Genomic DNA, 17791 nt, shown 5'->3' with positions numbered 1-17791 from the left:
CTCAAAACCAGCTCTTTTCCTTATCGTTCTTAAATTCATCAAAGCCATTCTTTGCAAAGGGTGTGAATATCAGATCTAGCTCCAGTTTAGAATGTTCCAGGTACTAGCTTGACCTCGGAGGCTCCCGTGCTCCCGTGCTCCTCATTGGGCGCGGCCATAAAAAGGGGTGACACACTGCGGAGCAGCGCCCTCATGCCACTTTCCTCAGAGCAGTGGGACCGGTTGAACACGGGCGAGGTAATTTTTTGGCTTGGGCGAGGTTGCCAAGTGCTAGTGTCTCCACCCGAACCCCTGGGGCGGGGGCTACTGAAGACAGAATATATAACGGTGCTGCTAGGCACCACAGTCAGACGACGCAGCGCCACGTACTTCACTAAAATCCAACCTGTTGTAGCAGGTGAGTCCTTTCTGGGGCTTCGAGCGCGCACCTTAGCATTGTACGTGGGAAGGAGGCGAGGGGATGAGTGAGGAAGGAAGAGGGGTGAGGGGTGTGCGAATCGGAACCTAGAGTACGCGAAACAGGCGGCTGAGAGTTGAGGGACGGGTTATGGTGCCCACAGTGCGCGATGCAGACGACTGAGAACTGTGGGATGGGTGCTGGGTACTTAAAGAGCGAGAAACAGTCGCCCGAGAGCTGAGGGACAGGGGGTGCGTGCCTATACTGCTGTAGGTGGGTGGCCGAGAACGGACGGATGTTTGATGGGTGCCTACAGTGCCGGATACAGGCAGCTGATGGATGTGTGATGGGTGTGCCGCCAGTGAGTACTGGGGGACATGCATGCGTGCCTACTGTGACAGGCGTAGATGTCTGCGAGTGGAGGGGTGTGTGATGGGGGCCTCCAGTAGGAAACAAAAGCGACTGGGGAATGAGGGACGTGGGTCTGTGTGATGAATACTTACGGCGCTAGATACAGGCGGCTGGGGGGGCGGTGGGGGGGGGGGGTGTGTGTGTGTGTGTGCGTGATGGTGCGAGGCACTGGCGCGGAGAGTTGAGAGATGAGTGCCTACAGTGCGAGTGATGAGGTGTGTGATGGATGGCGAAAGTGCTGAGGGTGCGTGACGGGTGCCCACAGTGCGAGGCACGGGCGGCTGGAGGATGGATGATAGGTTCTTACGGTGAGAGACACAGGTACACAGTAGTACTGAGTCTAGAGGAGGGTGAGCGGAGTAGGATGTGTGCACAGCTTTAAATTAAATAAATAAGTGCAGGTACTCACCAGCCTAGGCTTTCAGTGAGCCGGGGCTCAGGCCCACTGTGGTGGGGGCCTGCCAGATCCAGTTCTATGAAATGCACTGTGTCTTCCCACCCAGCTACTGCAGATCTCTATTTGTTCTCACTTTCTATGTGGGTCTTGGTCTTTGTGTCTCATTATTTGTATCGTTTTCAAGTGGTCTCCCTCCCCACTTATCCCTGCTCCAATCACATGTTCACCCTACTTCAGTCTGTAAGCCGCTTCTTTTCTGGGCTTGGGCCTTGGAACCCTGTCACACTGAGACATTACAGTCAGTGATTCCAACCAAAAGTTTGGGATAATGGTGTACCTTTAAGTCATTTGCTTGAAATGTGATCCTGTCAACCTAAGGCAGTCACTTCTCAAAAATGCCCATCAATTACAGACTAAATGTGCAGTGTTTTGGCACCAATATTGTGCTGTATACAAGTTGGCAGGCTCTGTAGGAAAGGAGGGTCAGAAAGACAACTAACACAATACGAATGACTATGCATTGTGGGTAAACTAGGAGGCTTAAAGGGAAAAGTCACTGATAAGTTCTCCCAATCCCCATTGAAACCCGCTGAGGGACCCAGGTGGGTGCATACATGCAATAATGAGCAGCTGGGCGTCCAACTCTGCTTCAGACCTGAGCATCCCAATGAGTTGCTCTGCAGACTTGTAGATGTGTAACTTGGCTTCCACCGTAATCATCCGAAACAGGCTCTGCAGATTGTATGGAGAGCAACATATCACGCCTAGGCCATGGTTGAGAGCGTCAGTCTCCCCAACACTGGCATGTTAGCAGTACACACATACACAGTTCAATGCTTGCACCACGAAAGGCAAATGCATAGCAATTCATAGTTTCCTGAGTTTCAGTGCATTCTTTGAACTAAGTGATAGGATGAGTCATTTATAACGCGCCCATAACAAGTGTTTGTTGGCGCGGAGAAGTCCCGGCCTTCATTATGGCCCAAAATAAGACGTGCAGGTACTGAGGGCCGCATAGAGACGGCCCACTTAAAGCACTGGCTGTGTGTGATGGGCAAATCGTGAATGCCCCCTGCCATGTGTGTGCATGGCACGAGGCATTTCTATGAATTCCTATGGAATCGGCCAACTTTTACCAGTTGCTACCATAGGAGTCGAGTGCACCTCTGCCATCATCAGATGAGATGCTGACGGATATGCATTTGTTTTTGAAAGATGGGGCAGGGGGGCAGTAAGTTCTGTTCTGGGTACCCACCCCGTCCAGTCAAAATGTTTAAAATCCTGAAGAGCGACAAACGAGGTTAAAAACGTGTGTACGTCATTTACACGTGTTGTGTACTTTGTATTTGCCACTCTGGGAGGTTGGAACATTACCCCCTGAATCTGGCCCATTGTTATGGAGGATTTTATTTTCCGAGGACACCCAGTTTGTTCAGATAAGTCACGGTGAGCCTACATGATTTGCCCAGGATCACACACTTTGGTCAAGTGGTGAAACTAGATCTTGAGCGCAGTCGGAGATTCAAGCACTTGGCTACATATCTTCCCATCTTTAGTGAAGGATTGGGTTTGAAAAGCTTAAATATGTTAATTACAATGCATTTAAAAGTACAACAATTTCATAAAACTCTAATCTGACATTATGGAAATCGTTTTTAAAAACATGATGAGCAAAAATAGGGTTCTAGCGTTATTGTATACATCCTGCCTAGATCACAGTACAATCCTGCAACATTGCTTGTGCTTCTAAAACTGTTTCCACAATAAAAAAGAAAATGGGCTTTAAAATGGAATTCTCAGAGAAAGAACATGCAGCTGAATGTAATTTCACCTGCTAAAGTCTTTCACATAACATGCAATGGTATGCTCCACTCACATAGCATGCAATGGAATGCTCCACTCACATAGCGTTCAATGGTATGCTCCACTCACATAGCATGCAATGGAATGCTCCACTCACATAGCATGCAATGGTATGCTCCACTCACATATCATGCAATAAAATGCTCCACTCACATAGCATGCAATGGTATGCTCCACTCACATAGCATGCAATGGTATGCTCCACTCACATAGCATGCAATGGTATGCTCCACTCACATATCATGCAATAAAATGCTCCACTCACATAGCATGCAATGGTATGCTCCACTCACATAGCATGCAATGGTATGCTCCACTCACATAGCATGCAATGGTATGCTCCACTCACATATCATGCAATGGAATGCTCCACTCACATAGCATGCAATGGTATGCTCCACTCACATAGCATGCAATGGAATGCTCCACTCACATAGCGTTCAATGGTATGCTCCACTCACATAGCATGCAATGGAATGCTCCACTCACATATCATGCATAGCATGCAATGGAATGCTCCACTCACATAGCGTTCAATGGTATGCTCCACTCACATAGCATGCAATGGAATGCTCCACTCACATAGCGTTCAATGGTATGCTCCACTCACATAGCATGCAATGGAATGCTCCACTCACATAGCGTTCAATGGTATGCTCCACTCACATAGCATGCAATGGAATGCTCCACTCACATAGCGTTCAATGGTATGCTCCACTCACATAGCATGCAATGGTATGCTCCACTCCCATTCCTTTTCAAGCCCCCACCCTCCCATTTGCACCTCCTAGTGGACAATAGTCCTTTCCCCAAGCACCCTTCTGCCTGAGCTAGCAATCTCTAAATGCCCTTATTGTAATGAATTGTTGACAGGACTTAGACATTTATAAGGGACGGTAGCAATGAGTACCGGTTCTCTCCTCAAGCTTGGAGAAGTCCCGGCCCTCATTTTGGCAAAAAATAAGAAGTGCAGGTACTGAGGGCCAGATAGAGACGGACCATTTAAAGCACTGGTTGTGTGTGATGGGCAAATACACTTGGAGCAGTGTTGGATGAGGACGTGCAGGGGGGCGCAGGAGGGCGAGACCATTTGGGGGTAAAATGTATGTTCATCACTGAAAGATCTCCTGCTGCTGAACCGAGCAGACGTATGAGGGTAAATTTACCTTGTGGCGATAGTCAGATTTTTTTAAGCATTCATAAAGCACTTTAAATGATTGTAATGCGTGGATAGGCGTTCCATAGCATGGGGGCAAGAACAGAGAGGGCAGTTCTGCCATTTCTCTTTAAAAAAGTCTCTTTAAAAAAGGGTTCTGCTTCCAGGCGATTGGGGGGATGGATGGGACTAATGCAATTCTTGACTGCATGAGGGGCCATTTAGTGGAGGGTGAGTTGGGCGACTACAGGAGTTTTAATGAGGATTCTTTAGCTGGCAGCCTGCGAAGCTGGCACGCAGTCAGAGGAGCTTGGCTGAAAGGCATACATCAGCATTTTGAAGCGCCTGGATGATTTTTAACAGGGTGTGTGGAAACCCGAGACAGACCCGTATCCTGGGGCGGGCGTAGCAGGCGACTGCCCAGGGAGCAGAGCTAAATAGCTCAGAGGACGGGGCGCAGGAAGGGGCCCACCTAGACGGCTGCCTCTGAGCTCACCACGAGAGAAAAAGTTAAGCAGTTATTTATTTATTTTATTTACTGTATATTTGTAAGGTGCCTATACAACAAATGGTGATTCAAGGTGCCACAAGGCAAAAAAAGAGGGGGGTACAAGGGAGAAAGATAAACAATAACAGTCCTACTAGGCCTTGTGACATTCGGACCGTGCAAGTGCAGTAACAAGAATTGCAAGGGAGAAGAGGGGGAGGGAGTTCCAGTCTGGGTGAAATGCGAAGTGCAGGGAAAAGAGGTGAGCGTGCTAGTGAAGGGCAGGTGCAGAAGGGGGGAAGAGGGCCAAGGGGCTAGAAAAGTGCTAAGGGGAGGCCAGGAGGGCAAGTGCCAGGGATTGCATGGGGTGCAGGGGGTGAGGGTCCACATGCTAAGTGGGAGGAGGGGGGTGGACTGGCGGGTGGCAGCTGGTGCCCTGTAAAACAGAGAGGGAACCAGGAAGCTAGTGACTGCGGCAGATGGGGGTGTTAGCAGGGAAGAGGGAAGGAAGAAGAGAAAAGGAGGGTCATGAGGAGCTTCTGGAATTTAAGGAGATCCGGCTCAAGCCTGAGATAGGCAGGGAGACCATTCCAGAAGGAGACCATTGCGAAGGAGAGAGATATACGCCCCACGCTCTACTTAGCAAAGCATCTGATCTGCAGAGAGTTGGAGCTAGAAGACCGAAGGGCTCTAGCAGGGAGGTATTTGGGGAGAGAGAATTGGATATAGCAGGTCCCAGTCCCAGAAAGCTTTGTGGATGATGCAGAGGGTCTTGAACTTGATCCTGCAGCAACCGGGAGCCAGTGGAGAGATTTTAGGGCTGGGGAGATGCAGTGCCTGGACTTGAGGCCAAGGATAAGTCTTGCAGTCCTATTCTGGATTAGATAAAGGGGGCGAAGGGAGGATAACAGAAGATTGAGGAAGAGGCTGTTGCAGTAGTGAAGCCTAGAGAGGACCAGAGCTCTGGAGACATTGAGTTTCTGGGGGAAGGTGAGGAAAGGAAGAATGCCTCTGAGGAGGTGCAGCTGATAGTGGGCCTTCTTGGCAAAGTTCCGCTATGTGAGGAGAGAAGGAGGGAGAGGAGTCAAAGATGACACCAAGGTTGTTTGCCTCACAGGAGGGTGAGGGGACCCATAGAGGTGACCCATAAAATGCATGCTTTGTAAGAAAGCATTCCTTTGTTACAAACAACACAGACAGGCCTCTGCATTGTGTGTAGCGCCACTGACTGTTGTCCTGCGAGACTGCTTCTGCAGAATAAAGGGGGACAATTAGGTGGTGGTCAGACATCTCTAGAGACCCGCTGGTAGTGGCAATGAGAGGAGAGAGATAGCAGGAGAGTATGCTGGGTAAATAGCAAAAGGAAGGGAACTGGGGGGGTATAATGGGGGAAGTAGATGGGGAGAAGGCAAAATGGTTGAAAAGTGTGTACCGGAAAATACAGAGCGAGACACAGAAGACAGACATTTATTTGGTGTGGAAGTACTGAGGGAGACAGGAGAGGTCGAGCATGGTTGAAGGGTCAGCATTTGAGGAGGAAGACGCGGCGTGATGATGAAGTAAAGAGTGAAGTACTGGGGCAAAAAGAGGGTGGAGGCCTCGATGCCGGTCTGCGGGTGGAGAGCAGAGGATGGCGGGGGGTTGGGGGGGAAGGGGAGTGCGGGTGTTAGGCGTACATTTGAACATTACTGATGGGACACCGCGACTGAAGAGAAACACGGGGCGACTGAGGAAATACGGAGGGGCAGAGGACAGCGAAGCTGAGGGGTGTGTGATAGTGTGGAGGGGGGGGGGGGTGCGGCAAACGGAAGATCGGATGTGTGCCTGTGAGGTACTCACATGGCAGAGGGCATTCATGGCGTCTTGTTCTGTCCCCCCGCACCAGCTCCAGAATCCAAAGATGGCTGAAACCACAATGATGAAGTGTGTGAATATGATTTGTGAAGTGTACCATAAGTATTGCGACATGAAGACGCCCGAAGGAAAGCCGTGCATGAGCCACAAGCAAATGATGAAGCTCATGCAGGAGGAGTGTGGACAAATGATTAAGGTGAGAGCACACCATACATGCTGGCAGCAAAAATGAAGCCTGGGAACATACTTACACACATACAGACTAATGCCTGATACATAGCCCTTACACATAGCCACGGGCTTCTTTCTCACACTCCATTATTTAGATCGTGTGTTATTATATGAATACTGTTTTAGTTGCAACATTTCTACAATTATTATTTTACGGACAATCTTACATGTCATGTTACTGTTGGCAGGTTCCGCCCAAACATGCCTGCATTCCCAAAAGCAAAACCCCGGGGAAAGACGTCACCGATGACCCACCCCCTTCCCCAACACCCCGCCCACCCAACTCAGCCACTTCGAAAACAAACAGAAAACGGCTGAAAGACACGCCAACACGCAAACAAAAGAAAAGGGGCATGGGTGTCAGTCTCTTCACATCAGTCCAGGAGATGCTGCTAACTGGGCGTCGGCCTTCAAATCTGTCGCAGATCCTTAGTTTCCGCCCACATCTCGATGTGATTGGCCACACACAGTGGCCCTCATTACGACCCTGGCGGAGAACCATGGTGCAATTTGCACCATGGTCCATGGCGCAAAGCTGCCAACTCCGCCATGGTGGTTGGCGGACTTACCGCCCCATTCCGACCTTGGCGGGGCGGTAAGTCCCCAATCCCCATTTACCCTTCCCCATTCCCATTTTTGCCCCAAAGGGTATAATGGGAGTGGGGAAGGCGTTAATTACGCCACCGTAAATTACGGTGGCGTAATTAACAACAAGTCCCGTAGCGCCATGGATTTTTCCGCCTGCAAAAAGCAGGCGTAAAAATCACCATGGCGCTACGGGAACTCGTAGTCTGGCGGAAAGGTACGCCATGCTTTACGCCGGCGTAAACCCCTTTCCGCCAGGGTCGTAATGAGGGCCAGTGTGTTTGTAGTCAATGACATCGAGGCGTGGGCGACTTTCCTTGGATTACGGGAAATCCCAGAGACTCTACGCTGTTCCCCGGGGACCCAGAGAAGAGCGTAAAAACATGGAGGTAAACCCGGAGACTAGACAGGTATGGTTCCACATGCGCACAGCAGCCACCATTTGCCGATTTCACAAAGCACCAGGCAGTGGCGGAGCTGGCAAAGCAGAAAAGTAGATTGTGGGCGTCCCGTAAAATGACCACATTTTGGCGCCCCTTGTTGCAGGCCTGGCGCAATGGTACAATACAATAGTGCATATTTCCCAGGCTCATCCTCGACCTGTCTGGGAGCAAACTCAAAATGGCCACCTCAGCGCTGCCAACTTGTCAACAGCATCATGGGAGCCTTTCTTCCCCCCACAACAACATTGAATCATAGCTGTCCACCCACACCTGCGAACACAAAGCAATTCTGCTACAAGAACAGAAATAAATGCACATGGCCTCACAGCAGTATTTTGGCAAGTCCCTTCTTCTTCCACCATCCCAACCACCACAAGCCCATTCCCCCTTGGAAACGTTGGCCCCTTGCTGACCTTTATAGAAGCAACATAAGCAATTAGCGGAGTAGGGCTGGCATACCTTGCAATGTAACTCTACATGTACCTGAATGAAACAAGCTGTACTAGGATGTTATTTGGAATACAATAGGCTTTATTGCTTGCAAACACAACATCACAACAAGCAATCCGAAAACAAAGCTCATGGTGTTCTTTTGGGCACCTCGTGGTCCAGGAGATTCATGCCTGCCACCAGCTAGAGGGTTTCAGAGCTCTTAGTACTCGACAGCAGGTTGTCCACTATGCCTGAGCTCTGTTAGGCAAGTCCCATTTTGCGTCTGCAAGCTGGACATTTACCGTTCCCTCTTTTACTGTTCCTTCCATTTCTGGCTGGCGCCCCTTGCATGTCCAACTGCATTATCGCCTCTAACCAGTGGTGCCGTCTCTGCCCTACACCAGCCAGACACTGTATTGCTGCCTGGCTTCTTCCCTTCCTTAGGACCCTTCTTTCCTTGCTCAGATCGGGTGGGTGTGGTGGGAAAGAAAACTCCTGTCCTGCCCGCCCTGGCAAGCTTATCCGTGCTGGATGTCCTCGCACTATGAATTATAAACTTGCTGTGCTGTCCCTTTTTCATGGGACAGGGTTGCCTTTCTTGGAACCAGTGTGTTCCTAGATTTCGGGTTTCTGCCCGACCCCCTGTTGATATCTCACACCTGAGGTCAATGCCTTCATTCATGCTGCGCTTGAGGCTCTGCCCCGTTCCACCTGATTTTTGTTTCCGTCTCTCAATTTTTGTGAGGTTACCTCCTTTGCTGGGGTGACGGGTGGATGTCCCCCCTGCTCGGGTGCATGGGTCAGCCCCCCATGCTTTTTAACCCGTGCCCCCCACCTTCCTGACCGGTTAGTCCCACAGGGGCCGTGGCTTTGTGGAGCAAATCCCCTTGGCATGCTGTCCTTCTGCCCCCAATGCCAGCCCAGCCACACGTAGGATGCACACACAGGGAAACATCGCAACAGGACAAATTAGCCTCATAGGCAAAGAATGACCCTACAACTTGGCTTGGGTTTAAAATAAAAGCAACTGAAACCTGACACTCTGCGCACGCTCTATTGAGTAAGGTTGAATAAGATAGGTGTTAGTGCCGGCATTAAGCCTGCAAATATGTTTTATTAAAACCCTGAAAGAACACACATATGGAAGGTGTGCCGACACGTGACACATGCTTTCTTCCTAGAGCCGCCTGTCCCAAGCAGTAGGAGAAAAGAAATTCATATTTATAAATGTGTACGTGGCTGCAAAAAGATAAAATGGCAGCAAAACCTGGGCCTGGCATTGCTCTGATGAAGGCTCTTGAGAGAAAACTTTGTGCTTTCTCTTTGTTGCCCCTAATTGAGTTGTACAAATAAAAAGTTACTGCAGCCACATTGTATGGTTGTGAATTGATGCCTTTCTGTGACAGAACCTTTTGTGACAGACTAGAAGGGGAAGCTTGGAAGGCCGTCCTGGGTCTCCCAAAGTCTACGCCGATAAGTGCTATCAGATTGGAGTTGGGCCTCACATCTTGGAGATCCCAATATATAAAAAGATGCTTATCCATGCATGTCAACATTTTGGAGGCCGATGGAAATTCTGTTTGTTCATATATGAAAGATCTTCTAAGCGGTACCTTGGTTTCTTCCTCGTTCTTACTGGGGTTTCATAAAAGAAGGCGAATTTGTCATTGTCTGGGATAGAATTTCCGACTACGATGACCTGAACAGATTGCTATTGTTCAGGGATAACCACCATTTATTTTCACCATCACGCAATTTGAGATCCTACTTGCAGAAGTTTCCATCCAAAAAACACTGGGATCTTTATCTTAAATTCTGTTGAAATGCTCTGCCCACTTTAGAAGCGGTGGGGCCCAAATTGGGTATAGCCAGATTGAATCATTGGCCCACTTGGTAGTAGAGTGCCCCTTTTTCTTAGCAGAGAGAACTAGCCACTTGGGGAGGTGCTTACATTCTCCGCCCTGGTCCTGATTAAAAACTATGGGAGTGGCTAATGCTTACTGCTGATCAGGCCTTAATAATTGCCTTGACATCATATTTACAGGAAATCTTCCAGGATTTGAAGAATAGAATGTCTGAGGGGGAAGCAGCATGGAGGGAGATTTGGGAGTAATTGATGGTTGCATTGGTTAATTACGTCGAAGTCATTTGATGAATTGTTTTATGATTTGAGTATAGAGTTGATGTAATTTTGTGTATGTTTTGTTGTGTTATTTGTTTGTCGAAATGTGTACGTGGAAAATAGTGAAGATCGAAAAGGTATGACCATAGGAATTGGCTGCAACGTTTCACTTGTGCCCTAAATGGAAGCTAAAATGTTCGTTGACGCCTCTGAGCCCCCACTCTCTTACCCCAGGCTTTTCAGCGCGGGTACCACTTACCAGTTATGGTCTTTCATAATTGTTTTATTAAAAACTATTTTCATTTCTGAGATTCCATTACACAGGTACTAACGTATTTGAGATGTCTTATTCAAACGTACCCATTACAGCGTGCATTGTCAGGTTTCAGTTTGTTGTTTGTTGATAATGGATTTTAGGATGAGTGTCCTTGACACAAACAATCACGTGGTTCAATCTAGTAACTCAGATATTTCACACGGTATTGTGTCTATTTGTGTCTATTGTTCGATCAAAAACTGCTGGAATTTATTGTGCTCTTTTTTCACTCAAAAGTTACACCAAAATGTTGATGGTTGGTTAGGTTAGAGTCAGGCAGTATTGGTGCGATGGTGCTAGGAGTGGGGAGGGGGAGGGCTAGTGAGGGTTCTATGTCATTTGCTCGATGGCCGAAATTTTGATGTTTTTTTTCAGAGTATTTTCTACAGAAAAAAATTCTTGAAATTGATTTTTATTATTTGTTTCTTTTTATTTGGGGCGTCCCCCCCCCAAGTTCCTCATCCCCTATTATTTTGTACCTATTCCCGACGACCCCCACCCCATATATATACTTTTCTAACCCCCTAAACATTTCAATTAGTTTTTTCAGTAAAATGGACTCAGAAAGAACGCTATACCGTTAGTGAGGCGGGTGCAGAGGGTTGGGGTTGTGCCGCCAGTGCTTTAAATGGCCTGCACACTGAAGCTGGGGCTCTTAGGGGGTGTGGTCAGGCAGGGGGTTTGTACCACAATTAGGAGGCAGCACTTACCTCACCTGAATGGTGCCTGTTAGGCCACGCCCTCTTAAGCACCCCGGCTCAATTTTGCAAAAGGGCAGGGGCCGTGGCCTAACAGGCACCATTCAGGTGAGGTAAGCGTTTTATTGTCTATTAATTGCGATGCAGACCCCCCCTGCCAGGCCCCCCTTTCACTGGAATTGCAGGGATCATCACTGTATCAATGAGGGTGATGATGCCTGCATCTATAATGAAATTGGTGCCTGGCGGGGGGTCGGAGACGCAATGAAAAGCCTTGCTTTTTTTGTGAGTGTAAAGCCTGAAGTTCTCGCTTGCACACAGCCGCCGCTTCAGACTTTGCAAAAAAGTAAGACCCCCACTGAATACCAGAGAAGGGTCGGGGACCCTAGGACATGTGAAACAAATATTCAAGGGGAACATCCTCTCTACAGTGGCTGGAACAGGACTGCTGCAATCCCAAGAAAGAATTGGCATGTTGTTGATATTGCTAAGGAGGAACCAGGGGAAGGGAGTCATTCCCCCAGGTCTGTATTTTGTTGACATTGAGGATAGATCACCAGGAGTAGGGAGTCATTCTCCTGGTAAGGAAGCACTGTGCTTCACCCAAGGATTTGGCCATTGGAAATCCAGGGGAAGGGAGTCATTCTCCTGGTGAGAGAACGTTCTGCTTGACGTTAGTATCCTTAGATTTATTGTAAGGGATAGAGACAGGCTTGGAACCTGGACAGTGAATTTTACATTGACCTTCTGACATATTCCTTAGTTTTAGGTTGAGGCAGGTAAACCCCTCATAGGTTTAGGGAGGATGTGGATTATTTTCTTAAAGAAATACAAATGGATAACCACAGCCATGTCACCTGATGTGTTGCCTTCTTTGACACCCTCGCAACACATACAAGGGGTGTGCTACTTTCTTCTAAACATATACAGGGGGCATGGACATTTCTCCTATTCATATACAAGGGGTGTGAATGCTTTTTCTGTACACATGTAAATGGTGAGCAGGATGCTCCTGTACACGTGCAAGGGGTGTACAATGTTTCCCTATACACATGCAAGGAGTGAGCAAGGTTCTCCTGTACGCTTGCAAGGGGTGTACAAGGCTTCCGTACTCACCATGATCCTGCTCGTTGTTCATCTTCTTGTAATCATTCTAATCTTATCTATCCTCCATGTCTCCTCCATTCACCTCCTATTAATCTTGCTCTCTCGAATGCTTGTTCACTCTGTAAACAATCTCATTCTGATCTAGATATTTTCCTGCGCTTGCATCTACATTCTTGTGTATTGCAGAGACTTGGCTTTCATCTTCTAACACAGCCATTCCTGCCTCCCTTTATACTTCTGCTACTGCCTTTTCTTCACACCCCTCATCCGTGGGCCTTTGGAAGTGGGACTGGTATCACTCATCCTATGTTCCTACTCCTACTTCCTTGTCTCTTCCCATTTTATCTTTATTTGAACATTCCCTGACTATCTTTTCTAAACCATATTCTTTGACATTTGACTTGTCTGCCACCCTCCTGGTCCTGTTGCTGCTGTTTTTGATGATATTGATGCTTTACTCTCTGTTTTGCTGTGCTCAACCCCACTTGCACTTGTAGGCGATTTAAATCTCCACCTCTCTTGTATTCATTCTTCAATCCCATTCCTTGCTATTCTTGATTCTCATCTCTCTGTTCTTTCTAATCCCCCCCTTGCATGTATCTGGTTCCAGTCTGGACTTTATTTTTACTTCATCACTATCCACATCCTCAGTTTCCGCTCTTCCTGTTTATTCTTCTGATCAGTGTCTCTTTTTCTTTTCTATTTTCCCTCCCTTTTCATTAACTAGTCCAGCCTGCTCTGATGTACCCACATACTCTCGTCGTGACCTTCATGCTTTTAATACTCACCTATTTGTCATATCCTGTATTTCTGGTATTCCTTCTCATTATGCATTTGCTGCTCTTTCTGCTGATGATGCAGCTTCTATCCTTTCTTTCTCTCTCTCTCCTCATCTTTTGATTCACTTTATCCTGCCTCTTCATTCTCATCCTCTCGTACGCCACCAAAACCCTGGCTTACTTCTCAACTTCACTCAATGTGCCGAGCCCTCCGTCTCCATGAGCAACGCTAGCATAAAACTCTGATTCAGATCGCTAGTCCTTTTTTCCCATCATGCACTATATCATGATGCTCTTCTCTAAGCTAAACGTTCATACTATTCTGATCTCTTGCATGCCCAATCTGCTCATCCCAGGATCTGTTCAGATGACTTTCTCATCGACTTTCTCCTCCCTCTCCTGACTATTAACTTAATTGTACCGTAACTGCTTCTGACTCTACTTCCTATTTTTCTTCTAAAGTGGCTACTCTTCATCTGGCCATTGTACCATCCTCCTCCTCTTGTTCCTCTTCCTTTCCATCTTCCCTTCTACTTCGGTTATTTCATCTTTTTCCCCCGATTACTAATTCAGATACTTCTTCCTTACTAGCCCGTTCTCATCCTAGGAGGTTCCCCCTCTGAGCCTAGTCCTTCATCGCTTATACCTAAAGTCTATTCTTCTTTATTCTCTACCTTACCACTCTTTTCTATATTTCTCCTCTTAACTCAACCTTCCCTTCTTCATTTAAGCATGCCTCTATTCTTCCCATTTTTAAGAAACTTTAGTTAGATCCGTCTCTTGCCTCACATTTCTGACCAATTTCTCTTCTTTCCTATCTTTCTAAGCTATTTGAATGTCTTGTCTATTCTCAGATCTCCACTTTTGTAACAGATAACTATTCTTCCTTGTTTTCAGTCTACCTTTCGACCTCGCTGTTCGACTGAAACTGCTCATCTCTTTGTATGCAACTCACTGCTTTCTGCTCGCTACTCTTAACACTAATTTCTCCTTATTCTATTGGATCTCTCTGTTCTGTTTGACACAGTGGATCATACTCTACCTTTAACTTCTTTCAACTCTTTTGGCTTCTTTTGCTCTGTTTTATCTTGGTTTCGTTCTTATACATACAACCGCAAATATTCGGTATCTTCGGCTGTGTGTTCTTCTGATACTTTACCTCTTCTCCACGGTGTACCTCAAGGCTCTGTTTTAGGCCCCTTTCTTTTCTCTCTTTATACTTCTCTCGCTGATATTATTTCATCTTTTGGGATATCTCATCACTTCTATGCAGATGATATCTGACTTTTTCTGTCCTTTTCCTCTTTCACGCCTTCTGTCCATGACAATCTTACTTCCTGTCTCTTAGCTATTAAATCCAGCGTGTCAGACCATTTTCTTGTTTTGAATGTGACTGAAACTGAAGTTCTCTTTTTTCCACCAACCCTAGCCCCTCCATCTTTTGTCTCCTTTCCCCTTTCTCTCTAGCACCGCTCGAAACCTTGGTCTCTATCTTGACACTGATTTATCCTTTTCTCATCACATTTCCTCACTCCTGTCACTACCATCTTTTTAAAATTTGTAAATCTCGGCCTTATATTACGTTCAATGCCACTAAACCTTTGATCTCCTCGCTTATTTTCTCACATCTATTCTGTTGCTCTACTACGCTCTTTGGTCTTCCTGTTTCTCCCCTAGCTCCTCTAGAGTCTGTCTTCAATGCTTCCATTCGCCTTTTATAATCACTCTCTCCTCGTGATTCTATTTCTTTGTCCCTCTCTTCTCTCAGCTGGCTTTCTTTCCATTCTCGCCATGAGTTCAATTTTCTCTGTATTGTTTTTAAGTCTCTCTATGGCCTTGAACCTTGTTATCTTTCGTCCATTGTCTCTTTATCTTCCCTCTCGTTCTCTTCGTTCTCAATCTCTATTTGTATTATCAGTACCTCGCCCCTGTGCACTCAATCACGATTCTGTTCTTTTTCTTTGCTTGCTCATCTCCATTGGAATGCACTCCACATCTAACTTTATTCCATTATATCTTACTCTCTATTTCACACTACTCTTAAGAACTATCTCCTACATCCTGATGTCAATCTTGGAAATGTTGTACTGTAAGTGTGTCCTGTGTGGCGCTTTGGAGTAAAGCGCTATAAAAATGCCAAATAAAAAGCGCTATAAAAATGCCAAATAAATGTTAATACAAAAATAAATAAATACTAAATACACATACCAGATGTGTGTAATAGTGCCCTATACATATGCAAGGGGTGTGCATGCTTCTCCCCTACACAATCTCGGGGGGGGGGGGGGTTCAAGGTTCTCCTATGCACATGCAAGGTTGTAGGATTCTCCTATACACATGCAAGGAGTCTGCAAATGTATTCTATACACGTGGAAGAGGTGTACAAGGTTCTCCTACACATGCAAGGGGTGTGCAAGGTTCCCTGATATAAACGCAAGGGTTGTACAAGGTCTAATATACACATGCAAGTGGTGTGCACTGTTCTCAAGTGGTGGGCATGGTTCTCCTATACCCATTCAATGAGCGTGCAAGGTTCTCATATACACTTGAAAGGTGTGTGCAATATTCTCCCATACACATGCAAGGGGAGTGCAAGGTTCTCCTACACAAATGCAAGTGGTGGGCACAGTTCTCCTATACACATGCAAGGGGTGTACACAGTTCTCGTATACACATGCAAGAGGTGTACATGGTTCTCCTATACACATGCAAGAGGTGTACATGGTTCTCCTGTATACATGCAAGGGGTGTCGAAGATTCTCCTGTACACATTCAAGCAGTGTGCACAGTTCTCATATACACTCGTAAGGGGTGTGCAAGGTTCTCATTTACACTTGCAAGGGGTGTACAATGGTCTCCTATATAAATGTACGGGGTGTGCAAGGCTCTCCTATACACATGCACAGGGTTTGCAGGTACCCATACACATGCAAGTGGTGTACAAGATTCTGATACGCATGCAAGGTTTTCCTATACACATGGAAGGGTTTTGCAATGTTATACCCACATGCAATGGGTGTGCAAAGTTCTGTTACACACATGCAACGGGCGTGCAAGCATCTACACAGATGCAAGTGTCTCCTACACACCTGCCTGGTGTGAGCAACATTCTCCTACACACATGCAAGGGGTGTGCAAGGTTCTCAAATACACATGCAAGGGGTGTGCAAGGTTATCATATACACATGCAAGGGGTGTGCCAGGTTATCATATACACATGCAAGATGTGTGCAAGGTCCTCATATGCACATGCAAGGGGCGTGTAAGGTTCTCATATGCAAGATTTTCCTATACACATGGAAGGTATTTGCAGAGTTCTCCACAAATGCAAGGGGTGTGCAAGGTTCTCTCATACGTACATGCAAGGGGGTGCTTGCTTCTCCTACACACATGCAAGACTTCAGCATGGGTCTCCTACACACAAGCAAGGGGCGTGCAAGCTTCTCCTACCACATGTAAGTGGTGTGCAAGATGTGTCCTCTTTTCTCCTAAATCCACTAACATGCTTCCTAAATGCCTTGTCTTTTCTCGCAGAACTCAAAGGACCCAGCAGCAACTGAGGCCATTATGTCGGAGTTGGCAAATATGAAAGAACCGATCACATTGTCAGATTTACTTCCCCCCTTATGCAAATGTATTATGGCAAAATGCAGCTAGAATGAATAATGACAGCCAGGAGTGCCTATGTCTGGGGGGACCTTCCCAGCAAAGCATCCTCTAAACATTGCTTTGAAAATCAGTCAACGCCTCAGAAACAACAGCACCACCAAGACTTCCCAGAAAGGCAACCAGAGGGGGCGCTTCCAGAAGACCAATGCCCCTTACCTAATAAGCTAGGTAATCAAAGATGCTTGTGTCCATTGCGTGCGATAGGACAGCTGTGAATGTTGATGCTTGCTCAGCTACAATTTCGACCCTAAACACCATTCCAGGAAGTCTCTGACCCTGCTACTAACTTATGACCAAGTCGCCTCTGGCCGAACCTTAAGAATAAATCCTGCTTCTGTCCCAGGGGCTCTGATTTGTCGCCAAAGGCACCATCATTCATCAAAGTTACATGAAATATTATCCTCCTCTGTGGCTATGGTGAAGCTGGATTCTGCAGTCTGCTATTTTGATTATCGGGTTGTGGGAATAAAGTCAATCAGACCCTAATGTGGAGGAGTTGAATTTGTTCCAACTTATGATCGAAGTTTCTTATGATCCAACACTAATCTAAAATCGAATAAAGAAGGTGACTCTGCGCGTGTGCCTGTGTGTCTGTCTGTGGTCGTCCAAGGTGTTTATGTCTCAACGACTAGCAGTGCCCTCCCCTGTCCTGCTCCAGCCCCACATGACTCCACACTTTCCGCAGCTCCTGGCCAAGGAGGCAAACTCACCTCTTCAACTACACTTCTGCACCTCCCTAACTAATACTGGCAGGGTTCAAAGTCACCTGGTATTTTCTGCAACACCCTGTGCTACATCAGCATTTCTTTTCATGTAAAAGCCACAACTCAGGTGCTTTCCAGAT

At 46.9% G+C, this 17791-nt stretch overlaps 1 long non-coding RNA gene across 1 annotated transcript; it reads left to right on the top strand.

The window, feature by feature from the left end:
* The first annotated feature begins 317 nt into the window (after nt 1–317).
* LOC138581784 (uncharacterized) lies at nt 318–17523 on the top strand. Its single transcript, XR_011304781.1, has 3 exons — nt 318–397; nt 6597–6761; nt 16813–17523. It is a non-coding gene; the product is annotated as an uncharacterized lncRNA (long non-coding RNA).
* Nucleotides 17524–17791: the final 268 nt, after the last annotated feature.

This window comes from Ambystoma mexicanum, chromosome 3q (assembly GCF_040938575.1).
Source record: "Ambystoma mexicanum isolate Mex_15411 chromosome 3q, UKY_AmexF1_1, whole genome shotgun sequence".
In the NCBI taxonomy this organism is placed as follows: Eukaryota; Metazoa; Chordata; class Amphibia; order Caudata; family Ambystomatidae; genus Ambystoma; species Ambystoma mexicanum.
This window is presented reverse-complemented; position numbering and strand designations above follow the sequence as displayed.